At 54.0% G+C, this 20287-nt stretch overlaps 1 long non-coding RNA gene across 1 annotated transcript; it reads right to left on the bottom strand.

Moving 5' to 3' along the window:
- Window positions 1-4632: 4632 nt before the first annotated feature.
- On the bottom strand, window positions 4633-16014 carry LOC143990341 (uncharacterized). Its single transcript, XR_013277268.1, has 3 exons — window positions 15991-16014; window positions 5464-5627; window positions 4633-5211 (listed from the first exon to the last, which is right to left on the bottom strand). It is a non-coding gene; the product is annotated as an uncharacterized LOC143990341 (long non-coding RNA).
- Window positions 16015-20287: the final 4273 nt, after the last annotated feature.

The following is a 20287-nucleotide window of genomic DNA, read 5'->3' as shown; positions in this document are numbered from 1 at the left end:
GTTCTGGAGACACTACAAGTCCCAGCTAAGACCGCACATAGCTCAGCATAGGCACTACAAGTCTCAGCAATCCAGAACCTAACAGCACACGTAGCTCAGGATAGGCACTACAAGTCCCAGCAATGCAGAACCTAACACCACACGTAGCTCAGGATAGGCACTACAAGCCCCAGCACTCCATAACCTAAGACGGCACGTAGCTCAGCATAGGCACTACAAGTCCCAGCAATCCAGAACCTAACAGCACACGTAGCTCAGGATAGGCACTACAAGTTCCAGCAATGCAGAACCTAAGACTGCACGTAGCTCAGCATAGGCACTACAAGTCCCAGAACTCCATAACCGAATACCGCACGTAGCTCAGCATAGGCACTACAAGTCCCAGCACTCCATAACATAAGACTGCACGTAGCTCAGCATAGGCACTACAAGTCCCAGCACTCCATAACATAAGACCGCACGTAGCTCAGGATGGGCACTACAAGTACCATCAATGCAGAACCTAAGCCTGCACGTAGCTCAGCATAGGCACTACAAGTCCCAGCACTCCATAACCGAAGACCGCACGTAGCTCAGCATAGGCACTACAAGTCCCAACACTCCGCACGTAGCTCAGGATGGGCACTACAAGTACCATCAATGCAGAACCTAAGACTGCACGTAGCTCAGCATAGGCACTACAAGTCCCAGCACTCCATAACCGAAGACCGCACGTAGCTCAGCATAGGCACTACAAGTCCCAGCACTCCATAACCGAAGACCGCACGTAGCTCAGCATAGGCACTACAAGTCCCAGCACTCCATAACCTAACAGCACACGTAGCTCAGCATGGTTATTTAAAAACTGATACGAGGTAACAAGGGAAGTATTGGTGTTTTAACGGCCAGAGTTTGTGTTGTCTGCACAGTCACTTCCGTAACATTATGTGATGGTTTCGCTGGTGCAGAAGTTAAACGTCACTTCCGTAACATTCTGTGATGCTTTTGCTTAACTGTATTGCCGAACAATATGTTGGAACGCACGGCGCTATCGTTTGGAACGCATGGCGCATGCGCAGTACGCAATTTATTGCGGAAACGTCACTTCCGCAGCATCCTGTGATAGGCAGCATAATGTGACACTACACCCCCATAGCAAGCTGATTTCTGTGGGGGCACTGAACAGGAGGGAGGGGCCAGGGTCACAGAAAAGGGACCCGAGAGGAGGATCTGGACTGCTCTGTGCAAATCCACTGCAACAGAGCAGGTAAGTATAACGTTTGTTATTTTTATGGGAAAAAACCCAAACCTTTACAATCACTTTAAGGGCCCATATAATCTTCCGAGTTGCAGTAACATGCATTACTGTGCTACACTGCAATTAATTTTGAATGGTGCCCCAACTCATTAGGACAATGGTGCATTTTTACCCCCCATAGCCCCAAAAGCTAGACACATCTCATTTTTACATTTGTTGCGATAACTCCTAGCCTCTTCATCATTTGGAGGTAGGGATACTCTTGTGGGAGACTATTTTTCGATAGGTGGACGGAGTCTTTATTGTCATACATGTACAGTAAACAAATTATGTGTGGTTGAACTAAATGGACTTGTGTCTTTTTTCAACCTGACTATGTGGCTATAACAATGTTTATGTGATTTTGTTTTGATTTATTTCTGCTTAGTTTTGTCAGTAGTATCACCAGACATTTTCCTGAAGAAGCCTGAATAGGCGAAACATGTTGAATAACTTTCATGATGAATGGTATAGGACTGTACATTATGCTTTTAACCACTTCCGCCCCAGAAGATTTGGCTGCTCAATGACCAGGCCATTTTTTGCTATATGGCACTCCGTTGCTTTAACTGACAATTGTGCAGTCGTGCGATGTTGTACCCAAACAAAATTGACGTCCTTTTTTTTTACACAAAGCTTTCCTTTTGGTGGTATTTGATCACCTCTGCGGTTTTTATTGTTTGTGCTATAAACAGAAGAGCGGCAATTTTGAAAAAAAAACACAATATCTTTTACTTTTTTCCTTTAATAAATATCCCACATTTAAAAAATATATATATTTATTTTCCTAAGTTTAGTTTATGTATTCTTCTACATATTTTTGGTAAAAACATTGATTTCTTTTTTTTTTGCCCCAGAAATGGACAGCATACTCCAGGTGGTGCTGGACCAGAGTCTTGTAGACGGGAGAATTATCGTTTTATCTCTGGAGTCGATCCCCTTTTTAATGCTAATATTCTGTTTTCTTTGGTAGCAGCAGCTGAGCCTATCTACTAGGACCCCAGGTCCTTTTCCATCCTAGATTTCCCCAGAGGTTCTCTTCCCAGTGTATAGATTGCATTCATATTTTTGTCACCCAAATGCATTATTGTACTTTTTTTTTTCTACATTGAACTTCATTTGCCAAGTAGTTGCCACCCCATTAATTTGTTCAGACCTTTTTGCAAGGTTTCCACATCCTGCAGAGAAGTTATTGCCCTGCTTAGTATTGTCCGCAAATACAGAGATTGAACTGTTTACCCCATCCTCCAGGTCATTTATGAACAAATTAAATAGGATTGGTCCCAGCACAGAAGCCTGGGGGACCCCACTACCCACCCCTGACCATTCTGAGTACTCCCCATTTATAAACACCCTCTGAACTCGCCCTTGTAGACAGTTTAATTAATGAACTCACCCTATGGTCCATGCAACGGACCTTATTTTGTACAGTAAACGTTTATGGGGAACTGGGTCAAATGCTTTTGCAAAATCCAGATACACCACATCTACGGGCCTTCCTTTATCTAGACGGCAGCTCACCTTCTCATAGAAGGTTAATAGATTGGTTTGGCAGAACGATTCTTCATGAATCCATGCGATTACTGCTAATGATAATGTTCTCATTACTAAAATCTTGTATATAGTCCCTTATCACCCCCTCCAAGAGTTTATATACTATTGATGTTAGCTAACTGGTCTGTAATTCCCAGGGATGTATTTTGGGCCCTTTTTAAATATTGGTGCTACATTGGCTTTTCTCCAATCAGCTGGTACCATTCCAGTCAGTAAAAATTAGGAACAATGGTCTGGTATTACTTGACCAAGTACCCTCAGGTGCAAGCCATCTGGTCCCAGTGATTTATAATGTTAAAAGTTTAACAAGTCTAATTCTGTCCTCTGTTAACCATGGAGGTGCTTCCTGTGATGTGTCACGAAGATAAACATTGAAGTTTTGGTTACTGAAGCCCCCCCCCCCCCCCCCCCCCCCGATTCCCTCGCAAAGACAAATAAATTCAATACCTAAGCCATCTCCCCCATCATTTGTAACCAGATGCACTCATTCTTTATGGGGCAAAAACGGTCTGTCTTTTTTACTGTTTACATACTTAAAGGGGTAGTAAACCTGCTAATGTTTTTTTTACCACCTGCAAAGCAAAATGCATATGAGCTAGTATGCACCGCATACTAGCTCATTATGAAATACTTACCTTAGAACGAGGCCCCGACATCTGGCCTGATCCACGCCGAGGGAGCCGACATGCTTCCTCTGTTTCTTCCAGGTATCGCGGCTCCGGTCACTCCCGCACGGAAGTTTTCATCCCGGCCACTGCTGGACTTTCAGCCGAGAATCTGCTTGTGCGGCGCATACCGAGGGGAATATCTCCTAAACCATACAGGTTTAGGAGTTTGTTTTACCTACAGGAAAGCCTTATTATAGGCTTTCCTGTAGAGGGAAATTTTTATTATATATATATATATATATATATATATATATATATATATATATATATATATATATATATATATATATATATATATATATATATATATATATATATATATATATATATATATATATATGAGTATACAACCTCTTTGAAGAATTTGTTTTTGCTCTCCTCCACTATGCGTCTTTCATGTTATCTTAGCCATCCCTACATTTGTTGCATTCGTTATAAAGTCTGAATGCCGATGATCCCTCAACATTGTTTTTTGCAGGCCTTCCTATTTGCTAATACTGCAAACACACACGATTGGAAATTCCGCCAGCAAAAGTCCGATGTGAACTTTTGGTCAGAAATGCCAAGTGTCTGCGCTCTGTTGGAATTCCGCCAGAAAAGAGCAGGTTAGGAATTTTTCCTTTGAAAAAATGCTTATCGGAAATTCTGTTCATCTGTATGCAATTCCGATGCAAAAAAAAAAAAAACCTACGCATGCCCAGAATCGGGTACGAGACGGAATCGCTCGGTTTGGTAAAACTAAAGTTCGTAATGGAGATGGCACATTCGTTGCGCTGTACATTTTTGGATCTTTTAATGCAGGTCATTCTTTTGTTCAGTGATGGCGAACCTTGGCACCCCAGATGTTTTGGAACTACATTTCCCATGATGCTCAACTACACTGCAGAGTGCCAGTGCATCTTGGGAAATGTAGTTCCAAAACATCTGTGGTGCCAAGGTTCGCCATCACCATCTAGTGATCTCCATTTTTTTTTGTGTGCGTCAAGTTACGATATTATCTTGTATTTAACCTCAAGGAGGTTGGTGTCCCTTGTTAATTTGACATTGTATTTTTGAAATGTACCTGCCTACTCAAACTGTCCTTTAATAAAAACGCATAGGCAAGTATTTGCTGAAAACAAAAATTACCATTTATTCTGGGTCATAACAGAAAGAGAGAAGGCAATGCTGGAGAAAGACAGCAAGAGCATCAGCAGATCACATATGTCCCCAGGCTGTGGTACTACAACAGCCTGCGTCTTCTGTCAGACCAGACTGAAGCCCAGGCCATCACATTCTTGTCTTACTTGCATGCTTCCTTCGTCGAGTTGCGGTAGGAGGTAGAGGTGGAGGAGGATGGATGAACTCGGAAAGGCGTGTATTCTCTGTCAGTTGGCCACGCAACCCTTTATTTAGGGCCTGTAAAAGGATATTCTTACAGATGAGGCGTTGACCCTCCTCCATTTCCTGCATTTTTGCTGCTACTATGCAGGCATAGCCCTCTTGAACGCTGGGGGGAGTTGGGGGTTCTCTCAGGGTCGCATGAGCATCCCGAATGAGGGCAAGTGCTGCCTCCTCCACTTTCCTCTCCTTCCTGGGCCTTCTGTGTGGAAGGATTAGGGGTGGGACCTGGGATTGGGTCAGTCTACTGGGCCCGGCCACCTCCTGCCTGCCACTTCCTCCTGCCACCTCCTGTGTGCCACATTCCAGATCCTCATCCTGGCTGAGGCTTTCCTGTGTATAAAAAAGGGACATAGTTTTAGCTTCATCAATCACACAATTTTCAGATCATGACTGTTGCAAATTGAATGTTACCAAATAGAAAAGACCAGCATTTTTCATTCTTCATTCTTGTCCACTACACATTTTTTGGCCACTACGGTCTATTGATATGCAAGACACTTTTTGTTCAATCATTCATTTCTCATCAAGAACATCTAGTCAACATCAATTTTAGGAAAATAAATATGTAGAAAAATACTATACCTGCCTCAAGCTGGGCTCCTCCACTTCTCCCTGGATGGAAAACCTAGTGGACGGAAGTGTGGAAAGTGATGGCCTCACTTCAGTCTGGTCTTTCGGGAAACGCATTTTGTTGTAGTACCACAGACTACAGGACCTTATTACACTCCTTGTATGTGCTCCTCAAGCTGAAACGAGCAGACAAGAATGCACTGAAAACAAATACATACTATAATAATACACACTGAAACAGATGCAAACTGACTACATGCACTGAAGAACAGATACGAACCCACAAGCAAACTGAAGAGCAGTAATGATCTTAAAAGCACGAGGCTGCAAAGCACGAACCATCTCTCAAACTTCTACTAACACGAGATTTGCAGAAGGAGCTCAAAGGGTGGCATGCTACGTATGGAACTTCCCTTTTCTAGTGCCATCATACCTCACCGCATTCTTGACGTGCGAAAGCTCAGAGGACTTGTAACCGTATGTATGCAACCAAGCTTGAGCGGAATTCTGTCAGAAAAACCATCCAAGGTTTTTCTGACAAAAAGTCCTATCCTGCGTACACGGCATAAGTCCCTAAAATCGTTCTTTAGGACACCCCCATCTGCCTCTGACTTTGTCATTGGTGCCAACTTGCACCATGACAGCTGGGTCTTCCCAAGGCCCTCCGAGTAATCTATCCACCAGATCCGTGATGTGCCGAACATGAGCACCTGGAAGACAATATACTGTTCAGCGCGCCAGATATTTGTTACAGATTGCCCTCTCCATCCTAAGAATTGAGTCCCCTACCAAGAGAATCTGTCTTTCCCTTCCCACCACACACGAGGAGTTCTTCCCCCCAGCAGCTAGGAGAGTCCCTCAGCTCCAGCAGTGCTGGTCCCTGACTGGTTTCAACAATGTCACTCAATTGAGTGTACTTATTGGGATTCTCCAACCCTGGATCGGCATCCCTGGCACTTCCCCTCTACCCTTCTTGACTGTCACCCATCTACTCTGCTAGTGCCTGCACCCATGGGCGTCCGCAGAACATTTTCCAAGGGGGGGCATCATTTCAAGGCCACTCATGCTCCGCCCCTTTTCAACAATCTCATGAAAATCTTTCCACTGATAATACATGTGTTATATAACAGATAATTCATCTTCACTTTGTATTGGAAGTTACTCAGGCGGCTGTGTTCCATGCCCATATAGCCTAGAGACTGTACATCTTTTTACATGGCAATACATCTGTTGTGACCATATTTTGATCTCATACTGTCACTGTATAGGCTGTTTTCATCAAGATAAAAATATGGCAACAACAGATGTATTGCAATGTAAAAAGATGTACATTCTCTAGGCTATATGGGCATGGTACCCAGCCACCTGAGTAATCTTGCGGACGCCCATGCTTTCAAAAACCAGCCCTGGAAAAAATTTCATAACAGCATGACAGAGACAGAGACAGAGACATTCCAGTTAATAGTGGTAAGTGATCAATCATCAAGGGGACCCCAGAAACTCAGAACATGGGGGGGCACCTTCTGCAGAAATACTCTAAAGTAAGGGGGTGGGTTACTAATATAAGGAGGAAACCCTTTATATCAGTGCCCCTTACATTATTGTATTCACTCCCCCCTTACATCAGTGACCCCCGACTGGCCTGGCGATGCTTTCACTGACCTCCTCTCAGGTGCACTGTGCAGGGCTCAGTCAGTCGGCTCCAGCTTGGAGGTTTTATCCTATAGTCTCCTGTCCACAGTCCACACAAGTCTGACTTCTCCCATGACCCCCATCCCGGCGCTGCTCCCACTCTTGACTCCTCTTCAGACTCCCTCAGAGACTGCAGATATGCTACAGGAGATGGACAGACTGCAGACTTGATGCAAGAGCTCAATGCAGCCTCACCAGTGCCCACCAAAATCAGCCTCACTGTGCCCACCAAATGCAGCCCCTCCTGTGCCCACCAAATGCAGCCCCTCCTGTGCCCACCAAATGCAGCCCCTCCTGTGCCCCATGTCCCAGTCTGCAGTCCCTGTCAGTGGGAAGGTGTGTTGTTGATGTTCGGTACAGTACCTTGCATGCCAGCAGGATATCCATGACAGCCAGCAGCAGGCAGGGTCTGTTCTCGTTTTGGATGGGGACGGTGCTCCTTCCAGAGGATCTGTCTGCTGTGAGATGGAGTGGTCCCTGGCCACCTGCACCTTCAGCTGTCATTTTCTGGCCCCAGTCAGCCTGCCCTCTGGTCCTGGGGACGTGGAGAGCACTGAGTGGGAGTTGGAGAGAAGGGGGATCAAAGAGTACTGGCAGGGTTGGAGAGCACATGGGTGGGGGCAAAGAGCGAGGGGGAGTGGAGATCACAGGGGTGGGGAGCGGCGAGCGCTGAGGGGAACTTGAGAGTACTGGGGGGGGGGGGGGGGGCAACAAGAACAGGGATAGAGAGTACGGTAGGCAGAGAGCACTGGGGGGGCTAAGAGTGTGGGGTGGTGGAGAGCACTGGGGGGGCAAAAATACAGGGGTGGAGAGCACGGGGGCTGGTGAGTACTGGGGGGGTACAAAGAGCAGGGGGGAGCTTGAGAGCACCAGTGGGGGCCAGAAAGAACAGGGATGGAAAGCATGGGGGACTGGAGAGCACATGGGTGGAGGCAAAATGCAGGGGGAGTGGAGAGTACAGGGATGGGGAGTGGAGAGTGCTGGGGGGGAGCCAAAAAGAACAGGGGTGGAGCGCACGGAGGGTAGAGAGCACTGGGGGGGGGGCTGGAGAGTGATGGGGAGAGCTGAAGAGCACTGGGGGGGGGGGGGGGAGAAAGAATAGGGGAAGAGCGCTGGGGGGAGCACTGGAGGGAGTGGAGAGCACTGGGGAGGAGAACGGGGAAGCACTGGGTGGAGTGGAGAGCACTGGGATGGTGGCTAGAGAAGGATGGGGAGAGCAGCAAGAACAGGGGAGGAGAAAACTGGGGGGGTGGAGGAGAGCACTGGGGGGGCAGGAGAGTGTGGCGGTGGAGGAGAGCACTAGGGGGGGGCAGAAGCACTAGGGGGGGGGGCAGGAGAGTGTGGCGGTGGAGGAGAGCACTAGGGGGGGGCAGGAGAGTGTGGCGGTGGAGGAGAGCACTAGGGGGGGGCAGGAGAGTGTGGCGGTGGAGGAGAGCACTAGGGGGGGGCAGGAGAGTGTGGCGGTGGAGGAGAGCGTGGCGGTGGAGGAGAGCACTAGGGGGGGGGCAGGAGAGTGTGGCGGTGGAGGAGAGCACTAGGGGGGGGGGGCAGGAGAGTGTGGCGGTGGAGGAGAGCACTAGGGGGGGGGGGCAGGAGAGTGTGGCGGTGGAGGAGAGCACGGGGGGGGGGGGGGGCAGGAGAGTGCAGTGGTGAAAGAGCACGGGGGGGGGCAGGAGAGTGCGGTGGTGAAAGAGCACGGGGGGGGGCAGGAGAGTGCGGTGGTGAAAGAGCACGGGGGGGGGCAGGAGAGTGCGGTGGTGAAAGAGCACGGGGGGGGGCAGGAGAGTGCGGTGGTGAAAGAGCACGGGGGGGGGGCAGGAGAGTGCGGTGGTGAAAGAGCACTGGGGGGGGGGCGGGAGAGTGCGGTGGTGAAAGAGCACTGGGGGGGGGCGGGGAGAGTGCGGTGGTGAAAGAGCACTGGGGGGGGGCGGGGAGAGTGCGGTGGTGAAAGAGCACTGGGGGGGGGGCGGGGAGAGTGCGGTGGTGAAAGAGCACTGGGGGGCGGGGAGAGTGCGGTGGTGAAAGAGCACTGGGGGGCGGGGAGAGTGCGGTGGTGAAAGAGCACTGGGGGGGGCGGGGAGAGTGCGGTGGTGAAAGAGCACTGGGGGGGGCGGGGAGAGTGCGGTGGTGAAAGAGCACTGGGGGGGGCGGGGGAGAGTGCGGTGGTGAAAGAGCACTGGGGGGGCGGGGAGAGTGTGGTGGTGAAAGAGCACTGGGGGGGGCGGGGAGAGTGCGGTGGTGAAAGAGCACTGGGGGGGGCGGGGAGAGTGCGGTGGTGAAAGAGCACTGGGGGGGGCGGGGAGAGTGCGGTGGTGAAAGAGCACTGGGGGGGGCGGGGAGAGTGCAGTGGTGAAAGAGCACTGGGGGGGGCGGGGAGAGTGCAGTGGTGAAAGAGCACTGGGGGGAAGAGTGCGGCGGTGGAGGAGAGCACTGGGGGGGGGGGGGGGGGGGAGAAGAGTGCGGCGGTGGAGGAGAGCACTGGGGGGGGGGGGGAAGAGTGCGGCGGTGGAGGAGAGCACTGGGGGGGAAGAGTGCGGCGGTGGAGGAGAGCACGGGGGGGGGGGGGGAAGAGTGCGGCGGTAGAAGAGAGCACTGGGGGACACTGGGGGGGGGGAGCGGGGAGAGTGCGGTGGTGAAAGAGCACTGGGGGGGGCAGGAAGAGTGTGGAGGTGGAGGAGACCACTGGGGGGGGGGGCGGGAAGAGTGCGGTGGTGGAGGAGAGCACTGGGTAAGGCGGGGAGAGTGCGGTGGTGGAGAGAGCACTGGGGAGGAGGAGAGCACGGGGGGGCAGGAGAGTGTGGTGGTGGAGGAGAGCACTGGGGGGGCAGGAGAGTGGTGGAGGAGAGCACCGGGAGGGGGGCAGGAGAGTGCGGTGGTGGAGGAGAGCACCGGGAGGGGGGCAGGAGAGTGCGGTGGTGGAGGAGAGCACCGGGAGGGGGGCAGGAGAGTGCGGTGGTGGAGGAGAGCACCGAGAGGGGGGCAGGAGAGTGCGGTGGTGGAGGAGAGCACTGGGGGGCACTGGGGGGGCGGAGAGAGTGCGGTGGTGGAGGAGAGCACTGGTGGAGGAGAGCACGGGGGGGCAGGAGAGTGGTGGTGGAGGAGAGCACTGGGGGGGGGGCAGGAGAGTGTGGTGGTGGAGGAGACCACTGGAGAGCGTGGCAGGAGAGTGTGGTGGTGGAGGAGACCACTGGAGAGCGTGGCAGGAGAGTGTGGTGGTGGAGGAGACCACTGGAGAGCGTGGCAGGAGAGTGTGGTGGTGGAGGAGACCACTGGAGAGCGTGGCAGGAGAGTGTGGTGGTGGAGGAGACCACTGGAGAGCGGGGCAGGAGAGTGGTGGTGGTGGAGGAGACCACTGGGGGGGGCAGGAGAGTGGTGGTGGTGGAGGAGACCACTGGGGGGGGCAGGAGAGTGGTGGTGGTGGAGGAGACCACTGGGGGGGGGGGGCAGGAGAGTGTGGAGGTGGAGGAGAGCACTAGGGGGGGCAGGAGAGTGCAGTGGTGGAGGAGAGCACTAGGGGGGGCAGGAGAGTGCAGTGGTGGAGGAGAGCACTGGGGGGGCAGGAGCGTGCGGTGGTGGAGGAGAGCACTGGGGGGGGCAGGAGCGTGCGGTGGTGGAGGAGAGCACTGGGGGGGGCAGGAGCGTGCGGTGGTGGAGGAGAGCACTGGGGGGGGCAGGAGCGTGCGGTGGTGGAGGAGAGCACTGGGGGGGCAGGAGCGTGCGGTGGTGGAGGAGAGCACCGGGAGGGGGGCAGGAGAGTGCGGTGGTGGAGGAGAGCACCGGGAGGGGGGCAGGAGAGTGCGGTGGAGGAGAGCACCGGGAGGGGGGCAGGAGAGCACCAGGAGGGGGGCAGGAGAGCACCAGGAGGGGGGCAGGAGAGCACCAGGAGGGGGGCAGGAGAGCACCAGGAGGGGGGCAGGAGAGTGCGGTGGTGGAGGAGAGTACCGGGAGGGGGGCAGGAGAGTGCAGTGGTGGGAGGAGAGCACCGGGAGGGGGGCAGGAGAGCACTGGAGAGCACTGGGGGGGCACTGGGGGGGCGGAGAGAGTGCGGTGGTGGAGGAGAGCACTGGGGAGGAGGAGTGCGCGGTGGTGGAGGAGAGCACTGGGGAGGAGGAGTGCGCGGTGGTGGAGGAGAGCACGGGGGGCAGGAGAGTGTGGTGGTGGAGGAGAGCACTGGGGGGGGCAGGAGAGCACTGGGGGGGGCAGGAGAGCACTGGGGGGGCAGGAGAGTGCGGTGGTGGAGGAGAGCACGGGGGGGCAGGAGAGTGTGGTGGTGGAGGAGAGCACTGGGGGGGGGGGGCAGGAGAGTGTGGTGGTGGAGGAGAGCACTGGAGAGCGTGGCAGGAGAGTGTGGTGGTGGAGGAGACCACTGGAGAGCGTGGCAGGAGAGTGTGGTGGTGGTGGAGGAGACCACTGGGGGGTGGGGCAGGAGAGTGTGGAGGTGGAGGAGAGCACTGGGGGGTGGGGCAGGAGAGTGTGGAGGTGGAGGAGAGCACTAGGGGGGGCAGGAGAGTGTGGTGGTGGAGGAGAGCACTGGGGGGAGGGGGAAGAGTGCGGTGGTGGAGGGGGGGGGGGGAAGAGTGCGGTGGTGGAGGAGAGCACTGGGGGGGCAGGAGAGTGCGGTGGTGGAGGAGAGCACTGGGGGGGGCAGGAGCGTGCGGTGGTGGAGGAGAGCACTGGGGGGGGCAGGAGCGTGCGGTGGTGGAGGAGAGCACTGGGGGGGGCAGGAGCGTGCGGTGGTGGAGGAGAGCACTGGGGGGGGCAGGAGCGTGCGGTGGTGGAGGAGAGCACTGGGGGGGGCAGGAGCGTGCGGTGGTGGAGGAGAGCACTGGGGGGGCAGGAGCGTGCGGTGGTGGAGGAGAGCACTGAGGGGCAGGAGCGTGCGGGTGGTGGGAGGAGAGCACTGAGGGGGCAGGAGCGTGCGGTGGTGGAGGAGAGCACTGGGGGGGCAGGAGAGTGCGGTGGTGGAGGAGAGCACTGGGGGGGCAGGAGAGTGCGGTGGTGGAGGAGAGCACTGGGGGGGGGGGGGAAGAGTGCGGTGGTGGAGGAGAGCACTGGGGGGGGGAAGAGTGCGGTGGTGGAGGAGAGCACTGGGGGGGGGGGGAAGAGTGCGGTGGTGGAGGAGAGCACTGGGGGGGGGGAAGAGTGCGGTGGTGGAGGAGAGCACTGGGGGGGGGGAAGAGTGCGGTGGTGGAGGAGAGCACTGGGGGGGGGGGGAAGAGTGCGGTGGTGGAGGAGAGCACTGGGGGGGGGGAAGAGTGCGGTGGTGGAGGAGAGCACTGGGGGGGAGCAGGAGAGTGCGGTGGTGGAGGAGAGCACTGGGGGGGGAGCAGGAGAGTGCGGTGGTGGAGGAGAGCACTGGGGGGGAGCAGGAGAGTGCGGTGGTGGAGGAGAGCACTGGGGGGGAGCAGGAGAGTGCGGTGGTGGAGGAGAGCACTGGGGGGGGGGGCAGGAGAGTGCGGTGGTGGAGGAGAGCACTGGGGGGGAGCAGGAGAGTGCGGTGGTGGAGGAGAGCACTGGGGGGAGCAGGAGAGTGCAGTGGTGGAGGAGAGCACTGGGGGGGGGGGCAGGAGAGTGCGGTGGTGGGAGGAGAGCACTGGGGGGGGGGGGAAGAGAGCACTGGGGGGGGGGGGGGAAGAGAGCACTGGGGGGGGGGGGGGGAAGAGAGCACTGGGGGGGGGGGGGGGGGGAAGAGAGCACTGGGGGGGGGGGGGAAGAGAGCACTGGGGGGGGGGGGGAAGAGAGCACTGGGGGGGGGGGAAGAGAGCACTGGGGGGGGGGGGGAAGAGAGCACTGGGGGGGGGGGGAGAGAGCACTGGGGGGGGGGAGAGAGCACTGGGGGGGGGGAGAGAGCACTGGGGGGGGGGAGAGAGCACTGGGGGGGGGGAGAGAGCACTGGGGGGGGGAAGAGAGCACTGGGGGGGGGAAGAGAGCACTGGGGGGGGGAAGAGAGCACTTGGGGGGGGGGGGAAGAGAGCACTTGGGGGGGGGGGAAGAGAGCACTTGGGGGGGGGGGAAGAGAGCACTTGGGGGGGGGGGGGAAGAGAGCACTTGGGGGGGGGGGGGAAGAGAGCACTTGGGGGGGGGGGGAAGAGAGCACTTGGGGGGGGGGGGGAAGAGAGCACTTGGGGGGGGGGAAGAGAGCACTTGGGGGGGGGGGGGGGGAAGAGAGCACTTGGGAGGGGGGGGAAGAGAGCACTTGGGGGGGGGGGGAAGAGAGCACTGGGGGGGGGGGGAAGAGAGCACTGGGGGGGGGGGGAAGAGAGCACTGGGGGGGGGGAAGAGAGCACTGGGGGGGGGGGGGGAAGAGAGCACTGGGGGGGGGGGGGGAAGAGAGCACTGGGGGGGGGGGGGGGGAAGAGAGCACTGGGGGGGGGGGGGGGGGGAGAGAGCACTGGGGGGGGGGGCACTGGGGGGGGGGAAGAGAGCACTGGGGGGGGGGGAAGAGAGCACTGGGGGGGGGGAAGAGAGCACTGGGGGGGGCAGGAGAGTGTGGTGGTGGAGGAGAGCACTGTAGCCCCCCTCAATCCTCTTATCCAGGCACTGTGGTACGGATGGGCATCTACTCCTCTGGATCACAGCGCTGGCTCTGTGTTCGACGGCCACTCTAACACAGTCCCGCCCCCCCAGACCGGCTCATGTGATAGGCGGAACGTGATTCTCTTTACTATCACACGAGCAGGTCTGGGGGGGGCGGGACTGTGTTACAGACGGCCGCCGAACACAGAGCCAGCACTGTGAACCAGAAGAGAGAGCGGAGGATGCAGCATGGCGGCGGCAACACCTTGGGGATTCCAGGGGGGGCACTTGACCCCCCTTGCCCCCTGCTGCGGACGCCCATGTCTGCACCTCTTTGTCTCCATCCGCCTCTGTGCTGGCACCTGCCGCATACGGTCCCAGCTCTCCTTTAGTAGATAGGGACTTCACAGTGCTCACAGTTGCTTCCCCAGATTCAGAACCTGGGCTTCCAGGGAAACATTTTGCACAGCAATATTCACCCTCCATCGATGATCAAGGAACGCATACATGTCGCAAGATATACAGAGAGTGGCCTCTCCACATCTGCCAGCCATCATACCTATTAAAATTTAATGAGGATTGGGGATTATATCCTGTCCAAATTAACTAATGTGACAGACCTAGCCAGGACAGAGGCTTTTGGAGGGGACTGAATGATAACCTCTTGCCCATCGATCATGGGACCTGGCATTTGGGGGAACGGTGCTCTTTGTGAGAAGGTTTTCTTGGATTTGCCCAAAGACTATTCTTGGTTAATTCTGAACAATAGATGGGCTGATCAAATTGACCTCCGGAGACGGGCTGTCTGGTCACCTAGGCTGCCTTAATTAACATGTTAATTATGCAATTGTATTTTAAGTTATTGCTATGGGGGGGGGGGGGGTGTAGCCATGAGCAGACCTACATGCACTCACAGGCCCGCACCCAGACCTACGTGCAGGCTCACTTGCTGGCCTATGCGCACTCGCGGGCCCACGCACAGACCTACGCGCACTCGCATACCTACTCGCTGGCCCACGAGCAGCCCTACGTGCACTCGCTGGCCCATGTGCACTGGCTGGCCCACGCACAGACCTACATGCACTCACCAGTGGAGTTTTAGGATGGGGGGTGCATGACCACGCCCCCTCAGATTTGGCCCCTCCCGTTTCTCACAAGCCACACCCCTTATCGAATCAACATCATATACCAGGCTGCATATTATACACAGGGCTCTACTAAAGCAGATGAATCATGCCTATCTTGTGTATAACCACATCAGGCACCTTTTCTGCAACCTGTAAATCACACATCTACATTCTGCAACCTGTAAATCACACATCTACATTCTGCAAACTGTGCACAGCATTCTGCAGATTGCACATATCTACAACCTGCAAATCTTGTTTGGGGGGGCAGGTATGGGGGTTAATGCTGCCGACCACCGATAATAACCTTTTTTTAAATCTTGTTTGGGGGTATGCTGCTGTGGTCGGCAGCATACCCCCCCAAACAAGATTAAAAAAAAAAAAAAAAGTTATCAGCATTAACCCCCATACCTGCCCCCCCCCAAACAAGATTTAAAAAAGGGTTAATATCGGTGGTCGGCAGCATTAACCCCCACCCCGCCCTCCTAGACAAGATAAAATAAATAAAAAGGGTTATTAACCCTTTTTTTAAAGCTTCTTTGGGGGGGGGGGGTATGCTGCCAGTCACTGATAACACTTTCTTTAAATCTTGTTTAGCAGGGGGTGGGGGGGTTGGGGTATGCTGCCGAGTGCGACCACCGTAAGTTACATTGATGTGGAGGGGGTAACGGCAGCTGGGCGGAATAAACGATCAAGATTCCGTAAGCTGCCATGCGGCAGCCCCTTACCTGATCCTCTCAGGCGGGCAGAAGGGAGAAGTGCCGTGCCAACGTCACTTTCTTGAGTGACGTCGGAAGCACCGCCCACCGCTCAAGTCTATGCACTTGCTCAGCCAGTCAATCGCACTGGAAGCTGTGGCACGATCGGCTGCACCACAGAGCGCTCTTTTTGGGCAAATGAAGGACCTCGTCTGCAATCATGTGATTGCATAGATGTGGCGCTTCCTATATTGCACTGCGCCCGTGCACATAGGGAGGGAAATTAAAAAAAAAAAAAAAAAAAACAAAGTAAAAATTTTTTTTTTTTTTACTACATGGGGGGGGGGGGGCGTCACCCCCTATGGACGGGCCTCCACTGGCACTCGCAGACCCACGCACACACCTACTCGCTGGCCCACGTGCGCGCGCACGCACGCACGCACGCACGCACGCACGCACGCACGCACACCACCAACCCCTGTTATAACCTCCTGTTTTTAACTCACCACTTAGTCCAGTTGCACTTGGTCTAAGTTCCAGCAAGCTCACAATGATTTCTACACAAGGTTATATAGGCCTCAAGCACCTGTGACCAATTAACCACTCCCTTTAATTAGTCGGCTGAAGGGAGCAAAGAAAAAAAAAAGCTGTTTAAAAAGTGTCAGAAAAAGGTGTTAAAAGCAACAAGGAAAAGCCCCAAAAAGAACCTAAAAATGCAACCCAACAATCACCAGCAGTCAAAAAGCAAAACTTGTTCACTCTCCACTCAAGGTCCCCACTGTTTGGCTTCCAGCCAGCAGTCAGTGTTCATGCACCTGAAAAGTCCCATATTCCCCCCATTTGCCTCTAGTTCTTTATAAGGCCCGGTTCACACTTGTGCGATGCCAGACATCGCATGTAATTCGCAGCGCCACTGCTGTTCATATTACATGCGATGTCTGTGCGGTGCGATATCAGCCATACAGATAGTTTGGATGATATCGCACCGCATTGGGTCCAAAACACGCACAGGACCCTTTTTTTCTGTTCGGACCAGAATCAGATCGCATGTGTGTTCACACATATGCGATCCCATTCATGTCTGAACTGTCAGTTCGCAGTGCGATACGCCAGCTGAAATGGGGTGTCGTTAACATATAATGACACTCCCCAGCAGTTCGCATATAGCAGTGTGAACTGCCGTGCACGTCAGGTGCGATGCGGGAACCCGCAGTGGATTCGCAGGGTTCTCGCATCGCACAAGTGTGAACTGGCCCTAAAGGAATGTTGGTGCCTTTGATTTTGTGTAAACTGGTCTTGTCCATGCAATTTCCGTAGTCTTATTCCAGAGGAAAGCAAAGCATTCTCATATTTATAGGGAAAAATTCCTTTGTGGTCTGCTAAAGCAAATCAGACACTCACTAGATCAACAGCCTACTTATAAACAGTATTAGCCAGTTATATTTTCTGTATTTAGAAACACATCCCCAGCCCTTTTGTAAAGCAAATGTCAAAAGCTAGCTCCTCTGGAAGTCTATCTACACTTACTGTAAAGAAGCCTTTCCATGTGTGCTTAACCACTAGAGATCCACGCTATAGCCAAATGATGGCTACAGCGTGGACCTCCTTTGCCGGGACTACGTCTATTGACGTCGTCCCGTGCACGAGCGGCCTGCGCGCCCTCTGAGGGGCACGCACGACGCGCTCTGTGATCCGGCGAGTCTATGAGACTCGCCTGATCACGGATCCGAGCAAGGGGTCGATCCCGACCCCTTACCACGTGATCAGCTGTCAGCCAATGACAGCTGATCATGTGATACAACGGAGCCGGTAATCGGCTATTTTTCCTCCTCGCGCTGACAGCGCGAGGAGAAAAAAGAAGAGCCGATCACCGCGGCCATGATCGGGACATTAGTCCCGATCACGGCCAGCTTACCAGTGCCCACCTGCCCCCCTCAGGAACAAATAAGTGCCCCCATCAGTGCCACCCAGCAGTGCCCACAGTGCCACACATCAGTGCCCACAGTGCCACCCATCAGTGCCCACAGTGCCACCCACAATCTGCCTCAACAACGGTGCTGCACCCCAGTGCCACATATCCGTGCCCATCAGTGTCATCTACCAGTGCCCATTAGTGCCCATCAGTGCCGCCCATCAGTGCCCAGCAGTGCCACCTATCAGAGCCACCTATCAGTGCCACCTATCAGTTCCCATCAGTCCCATCTATCAGTGGTACCTATCAGTGCCCCTTAGTGCCACCTATCCCTGCCACCCATCCGTGCCACCCATCCATGCCATCTTATCTGTGCCCATCTTTGCCCATCAGTGCCGCCTTATCTGTGCCCATCAGTATTGCCTTATCTGTGCCTATCGGTGCCACCTTATCTGTGCCTATTAGTGCCGCCTTAACTATGCCTATCAGTGCCCACCAGTGCAGCCTATCAGTGCCCACCAGTGCAGCTTATCAGTGCCGCCTCATCAGCGCACTTCAATGAAGGAGAAAAATTACCTGTTTGCAAAATTTTATAACAAACTATTAAACATGATTTTTTTTTTTTTTTTTGCATTTTTTTTGTTTGTTTAGCAAAAAATAAAACTCCGAGCTGTAATTAAATACCACCAAAAGAAAGCTCTATTTGTGGGAAAAAAATGATAAAAATTTCATTTGGGTACAGTGTTGTATGCCCGCGCAATTGTCATTCAAAGTGCATCAGCGCTGAAAGCTAAAAATTGGTCTGGGCAGGAGGGGGGTTTAAGTGCCCAGTAAGCAAGTGGTTAAACTCTTTTTCTCAAGGTACAAAAACTGGCCCCATGTCCTTTACAAGGACCTTAAATTGAACAAATTAAACTGGCATTAAACCCAAAAGCAAACATTTATTATATTTCTGCTTACCAATTACTGTTAATACATGGGAGGGGGGGGCGGTGCCACCACTGGCACACCCACGTGCTGACCCACTCACACACCCACACGCTGGCCCACGAGCAGACCCACGTGCACTCGCACACCTACTCCCTGGCCCACGTGCTGGCCCACGAGCAGATCTACGCGCACTCGCTGGCCCACGTGCACACCTACTCGCTGGCCCACGCGCACACCTACTCGCTGGCCCACGCGCACACCTACTCGCTGGCCCACTTGCACACCCACGCGCTGGCCCACTTGCACACCCACGCGCTGGCCCACTTGCACACCCACGCGCTGGGCCACTTGCACACCCACGCGCTGGACCACTTGCACACCCACGCGCTGGCCCACACCCACGCGCTGGCCTACGCGCACTCGCAGGCCCACTCACACACCTACTCGCTGGCCCACGCGCACTCGCACACCTACTCCCTGGCCCACTTGCACACCCACGCGCTGGCCCACTTGCACACCCATGCGCTGGCCCACTTGCACACCCACGTGCTGGCCCAGGCAACAGATATTTCTGCTTACCAATTACTGTTAATACATCTAACACCCCCCCAGACTGTCAATGCTGCAGTCTACTGTGCTTCATGTGCCCCTTTATCTAGAGTGGGGACGCTCTAATGCCCTGTACACATGGTCAGACATTCCGGCGACAAAATCTGTCGGATTTTTTTCTGACAGATTTTGTCCGAAACTGGTGTTGCATACACACGGTCGGACAAAGTTGTTGGAAAATCCAATCGTTCGGAACGTGATGATGTTTGTTCGTTACGATGGGACTACGTTGAGGCTAGTAGCCAATAGCTTTGGTCTCATAATTTGATCTGAGCATGCGTGGCACTTTGTCTGATCGGAATTCTCTACACACAATCGGAGAAAGTCCGATCAGATTCTCAGATTTTTTTTGCCGGAGAATTTGAGATCCTGCTCTCAAAAGTCCGATAGAGCCCACGTACGATCGGATTTTCCGACAATATAATCCGATCGGACCTTTTCCATCAGAATGTCCGACCGTGTGTACAAGGCATAATACAGGTGGTGTGTTACCATCCAAATAACCAGGAGACAACAGAGGGGGGAAAAAGCCTAAAAAAGAGAAAATGAATGCAGCCATACTAACTAATGATTGCTGCATGACATCTGTATTGACTGACACTTCCCCCAATATCCAACCTTACCACAAACCCCCCCCCCCTTCAAACCCATCCCCCCCAATGACAAGACCAGGCTATGTTTGAAGTAAATGGCCAACAGGCCTTGATTTATTAACCAAAATATATATATATATATATCAAATATAAACTTTCCAATAAATAACTTTTATTAAAATGCAAACAACTTTCCATTAATACTGTATCATGGGTCATAGCATACCCAAGACCCTACTGGTCACTGCACATTACATCAGTCATATCTTTAACCTCTTGACCTCCAGACGGAATCCCCTGTCTTGGAGGCTATACCCAAACCAGTGCAGTGACCTACCCCTTTTACCCTTCCCGGTTAACCCCATGTAACCAGGAAGTACAGATCCAACCACCCCCATCACCATGGATGGGTACAACATATTCTCCACCTGCACCACTTGACCTTTTCAACTGACCCCAAAAAACTGCCCACCCCCAGTAAACGAGCCCCCAAAACAACCCTCAATAAAAGTAAGGGAGGGTGGGTGGGAATCTCATCCTCCTCCGCTCTCCTACTGCCCCTGGCTTCCGCTTGGCTTCCCGGCAAAACTGCCGGCTCCGCCCACAGCCCCGCCTTCCGGTGCACTCTTAAAGCGGCCCAATACTATTATTTAAGACGGCGACAATGCAGTCATAGCAACTGTCATGCCGTCCCTCCGCTGCAGCTCCGTGGACTTTCTATTTATTACATTTTTGGGTACAATACCACTTTTAAACCAT

This window comes from Lithobates pipiens, unplaced genomic scaffold (assembly GCF_037356315.1).
Source record: "Lithobates pipiens isolate NorthernLeopardFrog02 unplaced genomic scaffold, aLitPip1_a1.2 Scaffold_18, whole genome shotgun sequence".
Taxonomy (NCBI): domain Eukaryota; kingdom Metazoa; phylum Chordata; class Amphibia; order Anura; family Ranidae; genus Lithobates; species Lithobates pipiens.
This window is presented reverse-complemented; position numbering and strand designations above follow the sequence as displayed.